This window comes from Agelaius phoeniceus, chromosome 16 (assembly GCF_051311805.1).
Source record: "Agelaius phoeniceus isolate bAgePho1 chromosome 16, bAgePho1.hap1, whole genome shotgun sequence".
Classification (NCBI taxonomy): Eukaryota; Metazoa; Chordata; class Aves; order Passeriformes; family Icteridae; genus Agelaius; species Agelaius phoeniceus.
In genome coordinates, this window is record NC_135280.1 from 12846627 (window position 1) to 12865326 (window position 18700).

At 40.2% G+C, this 18700-nt stretch overlaps 1 protein-coding gene across 24 annotated transcripts in view; it reads right to left on the reverse strand.

The window, feature by feature from the left end:
• RBFOX1 (RNA binding fox-1 homolog 1) overlaps window positions 1-18700 on the reverse strand; it is a 1204921-nt gene that overhangs the window by 717169 nt on the left and 469052 nt on the right. The window contains exon 1 of one of the 24 annotated variants that reach the window (XM_077187115.1): window positions 13558-13651. The exons of 21 other annotated variants lie outside the window; for them this stretch is intronic. The gene's annotated coding sequence lies outside the window, so the exon portion shown is untranslated. Of the gene's footprint in view, window positions 1-5376; window positions 5458-13557; window positions 13652-18700 lie in introns of those variants that run through there. 2 more of the 24 variants (XM_077187112.1, XM_077187111.1) reach the window with 2 other exon arrangements.

Sequence of the window (18700 nt, forward strand, 5' to 3'; positions counted from 1 at the left end):
TCCAGGCACAGCAGCTCCTCCCTCCCTGGCACCAAAGTTGGGGGCTCAGTTCACTAAAGGCTGTCAAGTGCCCAGCTGGAGAAACCCCATGAAAAGCAAACACAGATTGACCCCCAAGAGAGGCAAAGCAAGGATTATCCTACCCTGGAGCCCCCAGGAGGCTCTCTGCTAGTTTCCCTTAAAATGCCAAAGCAAAGAGAGCATCCAGCAGCCTGAATCCAGCAATCACTGGCAGAAATCACCAAGACATGCATTGGTATCTAATCCAGTGAGAGGATGGGCCAGGGAGCATTGCTGGCAAAGGAACAGAGACTCAGAGAGAGCAGAGGGCTGAGGCTGCAAGGCAGGGGAATTGCCACATTAAAAAGTAACAAACCCTTATGTCAGGTCTAAGACTGAAGTGTCTTTATGATTTCACTCCTGAGAGTACAGAACTAATCAGAAAGGGTGTGTTCTTCCCTCCCACTGCCAGCCCCACACAACCCTGTCCTTTCTAAGCCAAGACAAGGATTTTCTTTCATTTTTTTGTGCTTATCACAAATTCTGTTATTCCATGAGCACAACCATAGCTCTGAGAGGAGCCTCCTTAACTGCCCAGACCAGGATTAATTTATTATGGCAACAGGGGAAGAGAGAGCAGGGAACAAACATTTTCCCCAAAAGCATCAGGACTGGCAGCCTACACATGGAAATGCTGAAGATTCTGATTTTTCTTTTTTTTTTTTTTTTTTCCCTGCCTGCATTCCAAAATTCTCAGTTTTCTCTTCTCCTGATTCTCTCTCTCTCTGTCACCACACCAAATGACACAGTGCCCCATTTCCAGGGCACAGCACAGTGACAAGGATCCTGCACCACAGATCCTTCTGCTTGCCGAGTGCCAGGCAAGAATAGCCCTTGAAAAATGTCATATTAAAAAAAAAAACAAAACCTAAAAAATTACATTTTAACTCACATTTGACCCACAGACAATTCAGCTCTTGGATGGATCAATTATGTAAAGCCAATATGGCTGACAGGCAAATTCTTTCAAAAATATAATGACAAACAGAAACAGGATAAGGAGGAAAACACATTTACCAAGGTCCCTTAGCACTTACCAAAAAAATTAAAACATATTAAAAAACATTTTTGAAATAATTACTTTTAATTTTCATCCTATTGTGTTTCAATTTTTTCTTCAGAGACATAAAAATGATGATTTTGGGTAAGACTGTGAACAGCACCAGAAACTTGCATCCTGATATTTCAGAAGAAAAATCATTCTCCTGTTTCAACCATTAAAGCCTCCTAGGATCTCTGAGCACTCAGAAACCACCACTGTGCCCACACTTCAGACATTTAATGTCTGCAGATTTATTCCATAAAAATTCAGTGTTTCTGACTTTAGTTTTCAAGTTAAGCTACTCCGCTTGTCCTGAAAATCCAGATTTGACATTTTATTTGTAAATTTGAATTCTGGCAGACCACATATTCCTTTTCACATTTTATTGACTGTCAACTCAGTTGAATAGAAGTGCCTATAGTTTTATAGGTGCTGCTCAGCAACAGCAGTCCTGTGCTAGCAGCTCTGTGCTACATTTAGATGTCCACTCACGCAAGCCTACAGACATAAAAGTTTCATAAATAAATACATTTTCAAGGTGACTTTCTTTAAAACAGCTCAATTCAAAGATAACAATTTTCGCCTTCTGGCACTTATCCTAAAAAATATTCATTTTGCATGAGTAAGTCTGTGTAAAAGGCAAAAAAAAAAAAAAAAAAAAAAGATGCCACTACTGCTTTTAAAAATAGTTGGGGAATAAAAAAGAAAGGAAGTTACATATTTTCTAAATTCCTCTGTAGATAATGTCACGGGAAATTTGCTCTGTAGCTTCAACTAGACAAGATGTTGAGGTCAGCCTTGGGCTCAGCTCAGCAGAGCAGAGCAGAGGAGGTTCCAGGCTCTCCCTTTTCCTTGCCTTGGTTCCCCCAGCAGGGTTTGCAGGAGCTCTGGTGGCTGCAGAGCAGAGGGGCTCAGAGCCAGAGCTGCCAACTGCCCTGGCCTGGGGGTGCCACCCTGCAGGAGCTGCTTGTGGGACTAGGGATGGATTCTTAAATTAAAAATAAAAGGAAGATGGATGAAAATACTGTAATTTTTTTTAACATATTGAGGAAAATATTCTAATTGTAAAAATGATGAAAAGGAAAACACACTGATTAGTAATCATTTGGTTTGTTTGTGGGACCAAAGGAGAGAAACCTGGGAGCAAACATGGTTCTGCCACTGCACCAGGACAATGGGATCCTTCCTTTCAGAGTGATACCTCAGTATTTCAGCTTTTCTATTTTTCATGTATTTGTAATCCTGCAGTTTTTAGTGTGTAACTCCAAGCTCCACACTCAGTGTGAGCTGCTGCTTCCCCATTTTGGGCAGACACAACAATTCCTCTCCAGGCCTGGCAGTCAAGGACACCTCACAGCCTCAGGCCTGAGAGATGGAAACAAAAGGGAGCTGGGGGGAGCAAACCTGGGGTAAATGACTTCATTACCCGAGGCTGTAATTGGCAGATTAACCCCCAATGTGCAAATGGACCAAACTTATAAAAGTGTGAAAATCCATGACTCATCATCCATTTTTTCGGTGCAGCCCTGAGGAGCTTCATCTGCCCTAAATGTACCTGAAGGCCCCTCAATAAATAGAACTGCTTTTTATTCCCCTAATTTTGTCTGGCCTCTGTTTTTAGGTACCCCAAAAAGGCATCAGGAGAGCCAAGTTAATGCAAGGCTCACTCCTGGGTAAGTGCAGGGAAACCACAGCTCTGCTTTCTGCAATGCATTCAGATTCACAGGGAGAGAACCACAACACACCCAAAGAGGGTTTCAGAAGAGGAGAAAGAAGAAGTCATGCTGGATTGCATTCTCTCTTTTCTTGCTGACAACCCAACACACAGAACACAGCACACATCCAGTGACATAAGATTTACATTAAAGGAATAATGCTAAAAACAGCAGCTGGACCGACAAGCTGACAATAAATTAATGCCTTGGCTTTTATATCTGCTGCACAACTTGATTTCCTGGCATTTTTGCTTGCATTAAGATGCTACAAAAAGGGGGAAAAAAAAGAAAAATAGTTGTTTTCTTGTGGGTAGTGAGCTTGTTCTCAGCCTTGATGATGTTGTTTGGGAGCACAGTGGTGCTGCTCCTGCTGTCTCTGTTGCTGCCTGGGTACAGAGCTTTCTCCTCCTTCCAGGAAGTGTTTCATACCTCCAATAAGTGATGTGTGGGTACCTCTACAGCACCCACAGATAGGTGTGCAGGATGTGTGCACAGATACATTTATTGCATATATCCTACAGCACCCACAGATAGGTGTGCAGGATGTGTGCACAGATACATTTATTGCATATATCCTGCAGCACCCACAGATAGGTGTGCCAGGATCTGTGCACAGATACATTTACTGCATATATCCTGCAGGATCCACAGATAGGTGTGCAGGATGTGTGCACAGATACATTTATTGCATATATCCTGCAGGATCCACAGACAGGTGTGCAGGATGTGTGCACAGATACATTTATTGCATATATCCTGCAGGATCCACAGATAGGTGTGCAGGATGTGTGCACAGATACATTTACTGCATGTATCCTGCAGGATCCACAGATAGGTGTGCAGGATGTGTGCACAGATACATTTATTGCATGTATCCTGCAGCACCCACAGATAGGTGTGCAGGATGTGTGCACAGATACATTTACTGCATATATCCTGCAGGATCCACAGATAGGTGTGCAGGATGTGTGCACAGATACATTTATTGCATATATCCTGCAGGATCCACAGATAGGTGTGCAGGATGTGTGCACAGATACATTTACTGCATATATCCTGCAGGATCCACAGATAGGTGTGCAGGATGTGTGCACAGATACATTTATTGCATATATCCTACAGCACCCACAGATAGGTGTGCAGGATGTGTGCACAGATACATTTATTGCATATATCCTGCAGGATCCACAGATAGGTGTGCAGGATGTGTGTGCACAGATACATTTATTGCATATATCCTACAGCACCCACAGATAGGTGTGCAGGATGTGTGTGCACAGATACATTTATTGCATATATCCTACAGCACCCACAGATAGGTGTGCAGGATGTGTGCACAGATACATTTATTGCATATATCCTACAGCACCCACAGATAGGTGTGCAGGATGTGTGCACAGATACATTTATTGCATATATCCTAAAGCACCCACAGATAGGTGTGCAGGATGTGTGCACAGATACATTTATTGGATATATCCTACAGCACCCACAGATAGGTGTGCAGGATGTGTGCACAGATACATTTATTGCATATATCCTGCAGCACCCACAGATAGGTGTGCCAGGATGTGTGCACAGATACATTTATTGCAGGAAGGACAGAGGAGCATTCATTCCACGCTGAAATGTGTGTTGGTGGTTGTCAGACAAAGTACAGAATTACAGCCTGGGAATTGTAAAATCCAACATTCATGGCAAGTCTTATTTTCTCCCTTTGTACCACACAGGTTGCTGGAAACCATTATCTCTAAGGGAATGATGGCACAGAAAAGTTGACAAAAGTGCTGCAGAGACTATGTTTGGAAAGCAGGAAAAGTTACATCCATATTGTAAGGCAGCATTCTTACATATGTGAGAAGCACATTTCAGAGATCTCTCTAGATCCAACAACTGCTTCCCCTTTCTGGTGTTACCCAGTTATCCATGTTGTTAAACATAGATTCACTGGAAACCAGCTCCACTCCAGAAAAAAACCAGTGGTGTAACATTTTATATTTGAATTATGTTAACATTGTGAAGACACGACTTCTTCTAGCAGTTCCCTTCCTTTCAGTTTCCCTCTAGGCAATGGTAGAGCAAATTTCCCTCTTCTCATCTACTGAAATTCATTTTTTTCCATTTAGAAGGCACAGGAGACAACAGACTTGCAAGAAGCATTTCTCTAGACTAGAATTGTTTGCATCTATTGTTGGCATCATATTTGCATTAAATATACATTCTACATGCAGTTGTCCCTGTCTGAATTAAACTTTAGAGGGAAAGTCCTTATGATCATTGCTCTATGTGCCTTAAAAATAAAGGCACCACAGAATGTAAAGAAGAGGGACATTAATGAGAGATACTTAGAAATAATTAGACAGGTCACCTTTTATTTTTAATATATGTACCTTTACCAACTACTCAGAGAACAAGACTCATGGTTATCAGAGTACTATGACAATCATTCCAAGAAGTTAATTACTATGAAATAAATATACTGCTATAACTAATTTTCATATCCAGTTGATGGATTTCTTTATTTTATTCCTTTTTTCCCCAAGAAATCAGTGTACTCACAGATTTTCATGAGAGTCAGGTTTTCATGAGAGTTCAGCTCTCATTTTGGCACCCAAAGGAGAGCCAGACTCTGCTGGGAGCTCGGTGCCTGGCAGAGCAGGAACTGTGAGGAGCTGAGCTATTTTCAACATCTAGCAGCTGCTGTGTAGGTTGAGAATATGAAATTCTGAGCTCTCGAAAAGCCTGGCCTTACCTAACTAAGGAAGAATCCTAAATCTAGGAAATTACAGTTCCTTCTGCAGTGTCCTTTGTCCTGCTGAAAACTTCCACTTTCAGTGAATTTCAAGAACTTTGCATTCCCATTACTGCCAGCAGGCCCCTGGCTGCCTCCACGAGCAGCTCTGACCTTTGCAGCACATCCTTCTTCAGGGAGGAAAGGTTATTTTTCTTTCCCTGCTTTAATGGTAAAGTTGCCTCATTACTGGCACCATTAGAATTTTAAACTGAAATAATGCTCGCATTTGGCTCAGGGGGCTCTGCCAGTGTCACCCCAGGTGTCACCTCACCTGTCCTCCCCAGGTCCAACCCTCAGCCTGGAGAGCAGAGCCAGCTTCTCTCTGATCAGGTGCAGAGTGCCCCATTCTTCCCAATACAGAAATGCCAATCATTATCAATACCCCATTAATTTTCTGGGCAGCCATAACACCAGGGGCATTTCAGAAAAAGATGAAACCGTGCAGAGCTGGGCAGGCCGTGCTCTGCAGCCACTCCAGCTGCAGCAGCAGCACAGAATCACAGGGAGCACAGGGCACAGGCATCAGCTGCTCTCCTGGAACACTTCACTTGCAGGATTTCTTTGCAATAGATGTTGCCTTTCTCACTCTACAAACTTCTGCTCCCTCACCACTTTGCCTGCAAAATGAACTCGAGTGTTTTTTTCAAAGTTTGCTTTCTTTTCAAATACTTTTTGGGCAAAATGTTTGGATTTGAAATCTACTTTTTAAATGAAGAATTGAATTATCACAAAGGATTGCAGCAGCCTTTTGATACTTTGATGATTTAATCAAGCTTACATTTTTCTACCCTTTTTTCTAATTTTTGGTACTTTTTGAGATGAAAGAGATAAAGTATGTTTTCTGAAAAACAGTCCACCAATTTACATGGTCTGCAAAAGGCCTTAACAATTTCATAATAATGATTGAAAAACCACAATTATTTATGTAAACCATCAAGAGCAGAGAGAAAATCCTGATTCCCATCAGTGAAAAATGAAATATTTTAGAGACATATCAAGAGGGATTTCTAGAGATGTGTAACCAGTGCTTTAAATCTCTTTTTAGAGTTATTGTCAAGAGAAATCCAGGTGAGGGTTCCAGTTTGAGCCAACATTCCTAAATGCTTCACTTGGATTGCACTGACACAATCTTATAAGTTCAGGCAATGCACTTTGGTTTATGCAACAGCCCTGCAAGAAGAAATAAATATTTTGAAGAGATTTAAGATTGTCTTGTTTTTAAACATGAACAGAAAATCTCTAAACAAATTATATTAGCAAAATTATCACCACTACCAGACAGCTACATTCCTCATGTTAATTCCAAATATATTTTAAATTTAATTCCAGTTGTCACATAAACTATTATGCACATTTTGTAATCATGCATCTCTAATCAACTTTAGATCCCAAATTACATTTGTCTGGAAAGTTTCAAGCTTTGGGTTGCAGAGTCATGAAACCAAACCTTTGTGGACACTCACATTCATACAAGGTGGGACAGAGGCTGCTCCTCCCTTCCCAGGCTACAAGGAATTACAACTATCCCTTAAATTTTCATCAAAAAATTGTATAAAAAGGACTTTGGGTGTGCTCTTCCTCCAAGCACTAAGAGGAAACTGAAATTCCTGCAGAAAGTCAGGATTCTGCAGGTGAAGTGGAGCATCCCATCCCTTCCAAAGGCTTGGGACAGGTGCTGTGGGTGCCAGGGAGTGAGCAAAGCCCTGGAGATCAGAGCCCAGGGATCAAACAAACATTCCCTGGACACATGGCAGCATTTGCTTTGCCCCTTCCCACCAGCAGACTCCTCCTTGAAGGACCAGACTGCACTAAAGTGAATTTGAAGGCTAAAAAAACCTCATTTATTAATTTCCCGCTTCCCCCTCCTCATCCTCTTCTTTCTTGGCAATCAGCTGTGATACATAACCTGAATTTTAATACCAAATTACAAGAGCACTGTGTAAATGGCACACTCAAAAATGCAGACTTTCCCTTTTCTTTTAGGTAAAATTAAGCTAATCTGCTTTGACAGAAGAGGGCTCTTTGGAACCACCTAGTGAGTCTCCCAAATATGAAGCAGTAACTCAAATGTCAATTACTTTTCCAACAGCAGACAAATTGCTGGCACACTAATGCAATTTAAGGACAATAATTAGATAACAGGACTACAGAGTGTACCAGGTGACAGAGTTTCTGAGATAATAGAATCTAGTGTCCTACTTCTTAAATATTAACATCATTCCATTTCAGTCAATCGGTTTATGGTAATTTTAAAAGGGCAAAGCAAATTCTTTTTATTGCTAATAATAGTGTGCTTCTCCAGCATTAGCTTTGAAGGTTAGCAATTTACAGGGTCAAACCTTAATTATATTATTTCCTTTTTATTTACTTTTCTTTTTTAATCTTTCCTCTTTGAAGCCTTTTCCTATTATAGAGATTTTAAAGCGCTTTATTAAAAAAAAATTGAAACTCTTGAAATGTGAGTTCACTGAAAGGAACCAGGTTCATCACAGCACATGTAACATCTTTGTTAGACCCCTTTGGAAATCCCCAAACTTTTCCTATCATCACTTTCTGTTTAATTGCATCCTAGTCTGAGTGGTTTGGTTATGTCCATGATGCCACATGCCATGGCCAAGGCTTTGCAAAATAAATGCAGAGGCACTCCATAAATATCCCAGGCAGAAGAAATCTCCCTGCTGTAGCCACAAGTACCCAGATCACTAAATTTCACTTTGCATCATGAATTTATATTGGAATATTCTTCCACTCCCACTTTTTTCCCCCCATTAGTCAGCCGTGGAACATTTGTTTTCAACAAAGGCTCTGTAATTCTCAACCCCAAACCTCCTTCCATCCATAAAAGTAATGCCCATTGACACAGTGGAAAATCTCCACTCTGACCAGAGAGACTGGCTCCTGGACAGGGGGGAATTGAGCTGAAATAATGTTTAACTTCTCAGCTGAGACCACAACAAGAATGCAAATTGTGTTCTCTGGGCTTTTTGTAAGTCTTCAAGTGAATAAAGACAGAAAAAAAATCATAATACAGACCATGAAAATTGTGTTTAAAACCACATTTTTTCCCATCTTAAGCAAAAGAAAAGCTTCAAGTGCTGTGTTAGAACGAGCCAAGGCTTTCAGAAATGTTTGTGCCAGTCTCCCAAAGCCATGTTTGCATTCTTTACAAGCCCTGTGCAGTTTTACCTGTTCTCAAGTGATTGGCAACAGACACATGAAAGGGTTTCCATCAACTGTACAGGTTTGGGCCTTCTCTTTAGGAAATATTCAACATCACAACAGTGGTTTGCTAAAGGAAAATCAGAATTCATAGGAAAACATGGAGATAACTCTTTCTTAGCCCTGGGGAGCCTGTGAGCCTTCAAAGCTGAGCACCCTGCCCAGGGATCACTGGGGTACCCCATAAGAACAGGTTTTTCTCACTTTTTAGTCATACACAAACACTGTTTTGATTTATCACCCATCCCACCACCTGCCCTGTAGCAGATAATGATCATTTACCACCTCCACTGTGCTTTGTTACCCTGCTGATAATCACAGCCATGGATAAGGCACTGCCTGCATTCCTCACTTCATCTGCAAACACTCCAAACACTGATCACAAATACAGAACTGCCACAGCTGTGTCATCTCTGCTCATGATTCCCCTGGTTTTCCATGTGGGAACAGATTTGTGGATAGTGAACAATGGATCCTGACATCACCTTGGTGCTCCTTTCCAACAGGAGAATTCTTGCTCATTTTGACTGGCAGGGAATGTGGATTTGTGGAAACAGTAATGGAAACACACCGTGCTGAGGGCTTGGGGATCAGAGTGGTCATCTCTGCCCAAGAGCTCCAGGAGCCTCAGCCAGAACAGCCAGAACCCCAAAAACCCTTGTGCTTTATCCTAGAGCCCTGTGACAAAACCATGGCTTCAGCTGCCTCTGCCAGACTGGAACAAAGCCCTTGGAAACAGCAGAACTGCAAAAACCTGCACCAAGCAGATCCCAACAGGCACTGAAAATCTGGGGTTACTCCCTCATTACCTGAACTGCAGGTAGAACTCACATTTCACTCCAAATGAGATTCAAACTGTCATGTCATCAGTACAGGAGGCAAATGAAAGCAATCCTGGGGGTGAACACTCTGCTCTCTGGCATCCAGCGCCTCCTGAGCTGTATTTGTTTATCACACCATGAATCAGGACAATCCTTCACTCACAAAACACCTTGAGGGAGATTTCTCTGAAAGGAAATAAACAAACACCTTCACCAGGGCTGATGGGATTCACCCCAGTTCTGCAGGAGCTGAGGATGCTCAGCTGTGACCCCTCCCCATCCTCTGCCACTCTGCTGACCAAGATTATTCCAACCTGCACTAAAGGGCTTAGGAAAGACCCTGCAGCTCTTTTAGTCTGCCCTCAGCACCTGGAGAATTTTATGTATAGAATATCGATTATACTGGATACTGCTGAGAGGCTTTTAAGTCACTGGAAGGGAAAAAAGCTCTGCCCAGCCCTCAGGTGGCTCAGGCACCTGTGGCACCTCATCCATGGGTGTGGAGCTGGGAGCCTCTCACATCATGCTCAAAACACAAGAAATAAACAATCTCTGGAAACAGCGCACAAAACAGAAGAAATAAAGTCTGTGGAAAAAAAAACCCCACAAAATTCAAAAAGAACAACAACAACAAAAGAGAAAACAAAAACAAAGCAAAAAAACCCAAAGAAACAAAAAAACCCTACAAAAAACCCAAAAACCCCAACCAAACAAAAAAGAAAAAAAATTAAAAAACAAACAAAAAACCCCAACCAAACAAACAAACAAAAAACCACCAAAAACCCAAAAATCCCACACACAAAACAAACACAGAAGAGACTGGGGAATGGGTACTGCTCCATGGGGAATGCTTAGAGTTGATAAACATTTATAGCCCAGGCATGCATAGTTTTGAATCTGGTGCTTTTAGTAGTAAAGTGATAAAATAAAGGAAGAGATTGAAGGGGCAGCAGGAAGGCATAAAAAAACCTTATTAGGACAGCAATTAGTAGGGAGACAGTGTAAGGCATAATAATGAGCAATACATGTTAATAACACATGATATACTTTGCCTTTTTAAAACTTCATAGAATTCCTTTAAATAGCTAACCTCAAATAGCTGCAGGAAAAAACCAGAGATTGATATCATTCCTTGAGACATCTTCCCATTCAGCAAACTGAACCCAACACACAACCTTTCCATGAACTTCCTCAGTTCCATATGTTTCAAGAGTGATAAATCATTATTCATTCCTCTAAGCACAAGGGCTTTCTTAGTTCCTATGGATAGGGAAAAAAACCCCACTTTTTGGACAATGAAAAAAATCTGTCTTTATTCTTTCTCCTACTCCTTTTCACACAGCCCTTCCTCTGCGTCCCAGGATAATGAGAATCAAATATAAATGAAATAAAGAGACTTCCATCTACTTCTATGAAGAAAATAAAGCCTTTTTTTTTTCTTTTTTTTTGTAATCCAACATCTCATTTCAAAAAGGAAATAGCTTGGAGACTTGGATGCTTTTTAAAGTACATGTCTGATATGTCTGATTCTATAATGGGAGTCTAGGAAAATCACACTCCTTAAAAAGCAAGTCCTACATTTATGTTGTTTGCAGTATTTTCCCTACCTCATGCTCTCCTTTGTTTCAATTATTTCATACAAACTTTTTTTTTTCCCTCATTAAACACTCCTGTTTGCTGTCTCTAAAGTAGAGAACATAAAATTTTTTCATCCCATATTTCTAAAAGCATAAACACTGAAGACAATTTCTAGGGGTCTCTGTAGCTCTACCTACTATAAATACTCCTAGATCCTCCCTAACTATTCAGTTCTGAAATAATGAAACCTTTTTGGAACAAATAAAACACTGGACCTTGATACCTAAGAGCTACAGCCAAGACTCAAATTGTGCTCACATTTCTGCATATATTCTTTCATTTTAGCCTTGCTATTAAAAGAACTCAAACTATATTGCCAGAGCACATTTCAAATGCTCCAGCACACAGCTCACAGAACAAATAAATGAGTTAGAATGCTACTCATTGTTTGCCTTTATTTCAGAATAAAGTCAAATATGATTTATCCCCTGGCTGTTTCAGCTTCTCTGAAACTTTGCAATTGGGATTTCCATCTCCAGTGCTGAGACCAGCAGGTTAAACAGCTTCTGCTGGGGCATTTGTTAGCTCTGTGTGCTGTTTCCTTCCATGAACACCCAGTGCTCACTGCACCCATTCCTTTGCTCTCCATTCCTGTTCCTCTCCTCCCTCAGAGCATCTCAGGAAGGGCTGAGGTTGAAAGGGGCCTCTGGAGATCCCAGTCCATCCCCCCTGCCCAGAGCAGGGCTTAACAAACCCAGAGAGCTTCCCTGAGAAAACTCCCCAAAAAAATCCTCAGCAGAAAAGAAATCAAGTGAGAGAATACAGCCTGCAGTGCCAGGATATCCATGAAAAGCCAGAGAGGATGGAACTGATTATCTGATATAACTGATGGATCAGATGGAACTGATTATTTCAGGGCTGAAATGTGCCCCTTCCCTCTCTCCAGCCCTGCACTGCACAGAAATGCTGACAGGGAACCCTGCAGCCAGCTGAGGTGTCAGCAAACAGCAGCTCTCAGGGTCTCTTCCAGACAGCAAAAAGAAAATAAAAATAAGAAAAGGAAGATAGAATAAACAATAGAATAAAAAAAAGAATAAGAAATATAAATATAAAAATATAGAAAAAATAAAAATATAAAAAAATTTATTACTTAAAATTAGTTATTACTTAAAAAATTAATAACTAAAAATAAGAAAAGGAAGTAGACAGAGGAGCAGAAATGAATAGAGTTCAGTAACAGACCAGCTCAAGGGGAAATGGAAACAATTAGGAAAAACTTCTAATGAATTCCATAAGGTTGTTTTGAGAAAGCATTTAGGCATATGTCACCAGGAGATAGATCTTGAGGAAAAGTGGCAAAAGCAGCAGTTCCTCCAGCAGAGCAGGAAACAACTTACTTGGCTCTCAGGAATGCAGAATGGCTGAAGAAAGGAACCAGAAAGAAAAGGGAGACCAGAATTCTGAACATCTATGGCAGAGAAAAGAGGGAGAGACAGAAATGGATGGTGCAACATGAGATGATAAAATGGGGAGTACAGAGGAGAACAAGATGACACAGTGGGAAAACAAAACAGGGGGCAGGGTTTACAGATGAATCTGAGTCCAAAATTTATGGAATTATTGTCAGAAGATGAAAAAGGGGATGACACACACAAATAAGGAGAAAAGCCAGTGACTTCAAACATAAAACAAGGTAACAGCTGCTCTCCTGTTTCACTAAGTTGGATCATTTACCACGTCCATATTTCAAATAGTAATTAATTAAGTTGTACTGGAGCCAACAACAGCAGGGACTCTTTACTAATGAATGCATAGATCTGATAAACAACTGTGCTGAAGATGGATTTTACTACGAAACTTTAGCACTACCATTTCCTGTAAATGAATATGCATAAAACAGGGTCTCTGAAGGTTTTGAAGGTATGGAAAGTAAGAATCCAAGCACTATTCCATCAGCAGCAAAAGTGCTATGGAATCACAACTGAATGATATCGAGTTCTGCAATGATAGCAACTTCATGATACATGAACAGTATTTCAGCATTTCAGAAAAAAGAAATTAAAAGCTATAAAAAACAAACCACCCACCAGAAAACACCACTCCTCCACCCAAACAAACAAAAAATTATTTATTTTTTCTATACTAAGCTTAGGAAATTGGAGCACTTTTCTCAGAACGATCAGGACTCCCTGGCTGCTGTTCAATATGCAAACGAGTCTAATTACTCCCTCTGGCTGGAACCAAAATGTTTGACTCCTGTCAGGGCAGTTTTTCACCTGGAATCCTGGCTGGAGCTGCTCTGTTTCAGGAATGCACATGCAGACCTACCTCTCAGGAGATGGGATAAGCACCTTTCAGCACCAGAGGCTCCTCAGCTCCGAACCTCCCAGCTGGAGCCTTTGCACTGCTCAGTCTATGTGGGCACCACTCACTTTGTTGAGCAATAGTTGCTCCCTATTTTTGGAATAAGGTTCTACTTTCTTGCTCAGAAAGCTGAGTTTAGCTGGAGGCTGTTATTTCGTTCCTTTATTAAGCATCCTTCAACACATTCCGTATCCAAAAAAAATTTATTCATCGTAAAGAAGGAGTTTGGATACAAAACTGCTTTTAAAGTTTAGCCCCAAGTTTTCCAGATCTTTACCAATGGCATTTAAGTCACACATAAAGCTCAAGGAAAAGGTCATATTGTTCAGCTTTCTAGGAAGGAAGGACAGAAGGATGCAAAGACCTCAGTCACAATTGCTTCGTCATCCAAGCTCAGAGCCCAGCCACCCAGAGCAGAAGCAAGAAACACAAGAGAACTGTGTCTGTCTTTCTAAACAAACCTGTTTCACATTTTGCAGGCAATAAAAAAAAAAAAGAAGAAAAAGGAGTCAGTCTGCAGCCCAAAGCAGGAGAAAAAATCATGAAGATGTAAAACAGAGACTGTGGAGAATCAATTTTCATCTTTTCCACCCACTTTGGGGTGAACAGGCTACAGCAGGCCAGAAACAAGAATTTCTACCTTGCCCTCAGCATGGTATGAAAGGAACCCAGCAATCCACACACAGATTTCATAGAGCACAACTGGCTGCACTTTCTTTCATTTCTGTTCTATGTAGCTTTCATACAAGACTTGCTATTGTTTTTTTTTTGTCCTGCAAAAAATCTTTTTCCTGCATTATTCTTCCTTGGTATCACCCTGTATTTATTAATTGTTAATTTACACTATCCATGACAACAATTCTTAGTACAATCTGATCAGTAAAAATCCACTTAAACCTAGTGGCATGCCCCACACACCCTTTTATCAAGATTATTGGCATTTGTATTTTATCAAGCCCTGAGAGGCTCTAACAGGATCACAGTCCCAGTGGCAGCACAGCACATCAGGGATTTGAGATAGCCCAGACCAGGGAGGTGAAGTGGCACTGATTCCTCTGCCACAGGCACAGAATTGTGACACTGCAATCAAGGGATCTGCCTGAGGAAACCAGGGATGCTGCTAAGAGAGATTAGATTGAAATCTAAAATCCTTGACACCCAGCTAAGTACACATGACAAGACTGTGGAGAATGCTGGATCTTTGCACCTTTCTGTAATAAAACCTGAATGGAATCTAAATAGATTTATACCATCTGTCTCTTGAAATGAAATGGATGTGAATTTGTATTTTCTAGGCTACTTCTACTATTGACTACTTGCCCTTATACTTCTAAAGCTGAACACAGAGTGAGGGTATTGTAACCAATACAATCTTTATTTCTATCCTTTGAGACTGCCTAGTCACATCCATCAATATCAAACTTTCACTTAATACCAACCATCATAAGAAAGTGTAATTCCAGCACTCTTGATGCAAGTATTTATAGCAAACCTTGTGAGAGAGCTGCTAGCTGGACTAATCCTTACCCTGACATTTTGGAATATGGGATTTGAAGTCTCTGCAGCTGCTTTCTTATGAGCCACAGTGTTGGTGAGGTGGCAGGAAAAAGGGAAGTGTGTGCATCCACTGAAATCAGAGGCAGCACTCCCAGGCTGATGTCACATTTTAAGAATATCCTGGGTACTTTCAGTGCAACGTTCTGTCATTCCCTCAGTGCACACATCCTCAGCACCCAGAAATCCTGCAGGAGAAATCGTGACTAAGGGAGCACCCAGCAGAGCTTCAGCAACCTGCCCTGTAAATCAGAGCTGGAATCAACACTCACTGCCTTTGGAACCCAGAGCTGGGGCCATTTGCAAGGAAATAAAGCCAGATGGGGATGCTTAATTTACTTCCACTTAGCTTTGCTGTTCTCTGCATAATTCCTGCCCCAATCCCCTCAGCACTCTCAGAATATTTTGCATAGGGAAGGACATGCTGGCATGCAACACATTAATCTTCATATACCAATAGGCACAATGTGTGCCAATAGACACAACAACCCATCATGATACAGCTTATAATGTCTCTGCTCCTCATTTATTTTCAGCAATGGAATTAGTCAGAAGTACTGCTGAAAAGAGTTTGTGTTATTCAAATTACACTGTAAGCATTTTCCTTCCTCCCAGTTTTAGTGTAAAGGCAAAAAGATGTGGAAAAGAAAATAATTTCTGCCATTCAAAGTGCCCAGAGCCTGGACAGAGGCATAAGGAATGGCAAATAAATCAGGAATTTACACATTTTCAAATACACCCATGATATTTTATTGTAAAAGTTTAGGTCTCAACTTTTCTATCAGCTTTCAATGTGCTACTTAACTTCCTGACAGTGAGGAAGCTACTGCTGTGACTAAACTGCAGAAAGGCATTTTCTAAATGTCCATGGGAGTACATCCATTATATACACATATATATAAAAGAGATCAATTCACAAGTCTCAGCAACATTAAACAAGATGTTCCACTGCAAATATCTAATGCTACTAGAAAGTTCACCCTGTTACATTTAAGAACAGATGTTTTGAAAGTAAAGATTTTTACATAGCCTCATACTCAAAAGTAGAAAAAATCTCAGTTATAAATCAGCACTTACTTTAATATCCTCTAATGAAGTCAAAGTCATTTTAAAAACAGTTTTAAGAAGTTGATTTCAATACTGAACATTTTTCTTTCTTTTCTAGATGCACTTTCAGATGTGAGCATTCCTACATAGGCTACAACAGGGCACATTAACACATAGCAGGGTTATAATCAGTCTTTGCTGATGCCAGCTGAAGACCACTCCCACATTCCTATGCAAAGCTGCTTTCCATTTAGAAAACGTTGATAGAAATCATAAATTCATCATTTTCTTCTCTAAACTTGATCCCATATCACTGACTTCAAAGTAAATAGCCCCCTAAAAGAAGATAGCATGCACATTGTTCAGACTTTTTGCTCAGAAGATCAGCCACGTGTAAAATAGGTGTATGTTCATGTAATTGGCTACAGTATTTTGCTCCATGGTTAAATGCATGATTTCCTCTAAGAGAATGCCAGTGTGTTCTGCATCACATTTTCTACTTCATAAAGATCCAATGAGCTGTGACCACAGGCTCCCCAACTTAATGGGAAGTTCACTTGGTGACTTCGAGTTTAAATTGTCCCTTTCTCCTGCAAATCAATAGATTTAAAACACATCAAGGGATCTCTTCCCCAAGAGCTTTCATCCCAAGAGACTCAGAAAGCAGATCTAACTCAGATTTATCAGATTTAACTTTTCCAGCACACCAAACCCAAGGTCCTCCCTCTTTATAATACAGAAAATAAATAAAATTAAATATTTATACATTTTAATAATTATAAATACATAAATGTTTATAAATAAATATTTCTAATAAATAAATTAATTAAACTAAACTGAATCATGGAGACACCTCCTTGGTGCAAACCACACACCCACCCAGGTATTCAGCTATCAGCAGCTTTCAATATTTCCTTTCTAAAATGTTGGAAGGTATCTTCACAAAGCTATGAAGTTTTTTTAAACAGTCTTTTGCTGCTCAAAATTTATTTGCTCCCAGTAAGAACACAAATATCTGAACGATACAGTAAATTCAATTCCATGCACATAAAGAAAGATGCAAAACACCCACATGCAGTTCTAGCTGAGGATGTCTACATCTTTGCAGCCAAAGAACTGTCCTTATATTAAAAAAAAAAATTTAAAAGGCCTAATTTTTATTTTTTATTGATTTCATTGTATTTTTAGATGGCTACCTCTATCAACAAGAAAATGAAACTAAATAAAATCAAGGCAGTGTATACCTAGAGTCCCTCTATGCTCACCAAGACTTCAAACATTCTATATGGAGATCAAAGTCTTAACCAGCATTTTTAATAATTTCAAAAACCTTTAAAACCCTATCACATTCTAGGAACATCAGGAAATAAATCTAGAGGCTGTGTGTGAGTCAGGGAAATGAGGAAAAGGGGTGGGTGGCTGGACTGACATGAACAGTCCCAAGGCACCTGGAAAACACTGAAGCAGGAATTAATGAACACATTCAAATACATTTCTAGTGGATAAATTAAAATGGGGAAGTTAAATAAAAGAACTTAGGAGAATCAAGATTCTACACACACAGAGGTTCCCTTCAAGCAGCAGCTGCTTGGAAACTTTTGATGATCATCTCCAGAGACTTTTGGTGATCATCTCCAGAGACTTTTGGTCACCATCACTGGGACAAGGTGGAATCAAGAAAGAAGAGAATTAAACCAGTCGAACCCAGAGTGAATGGCACCTGAGGTCAAAAATGGAAGGTTTGTGTTCTGTGCAAAGGGAAGAACACTTAGTGCTCTTTTGGAGCAAGCTGAAACTTTTAAGACATTAATTGGCTCCAAAAGAGAGCCAAGCAATTCCTAAAAAGGATATGGTACCTAGGCCCTCTTATAAAAGAGAATAAATTTATGAGAAATCAGCTTTTTCAAAGCCCAGCACCTAAAATGGGAACTGAAAGCACCAGCCTAAGTGCAAAATGAGAACCACAGAAAAATCGATGGTTCCAATTTGTAAAGAAAGCACAAATCAAATACTGTTAATATGATATATAAGCACAATAGAAACTATTTGTACTACAGACATTAAGGGTAAATTGCTTGAATAAATTCTATTTTTTATGAAAAAATACTGCAAACAACATGCTAGCATGTCAGGAAAGTGAAAAAAATAACACTGCCATGATTAGTACTATATGCTATTTCCTAGTGATTTCCCAGGATCATCTGTTCTCACTTCAAGCAGCTGTTTAAATCCCTTTTTGCCTCAGCAAATCTAGTTTTGTTTTACATTCATTGTATAATTTGTGCAGTCTAATACTTATACTATTACTATAATCCTCGTTTCATTGCAAACATGAAAAAGAGGCAATGCTTTTCCATTTGGAATTTCAGGAGGTGTTGATGGCTTCAGCAGGGGACTGTGAGTTTTAGGAATGCAAATAGTGTTGGGTTGCTTATTTTTCCTTCCCTCTCAAAGCAAGTAGAAACAACATTTTGAGAGAAAAGAAAAGAGCAATCCCTGACACGGC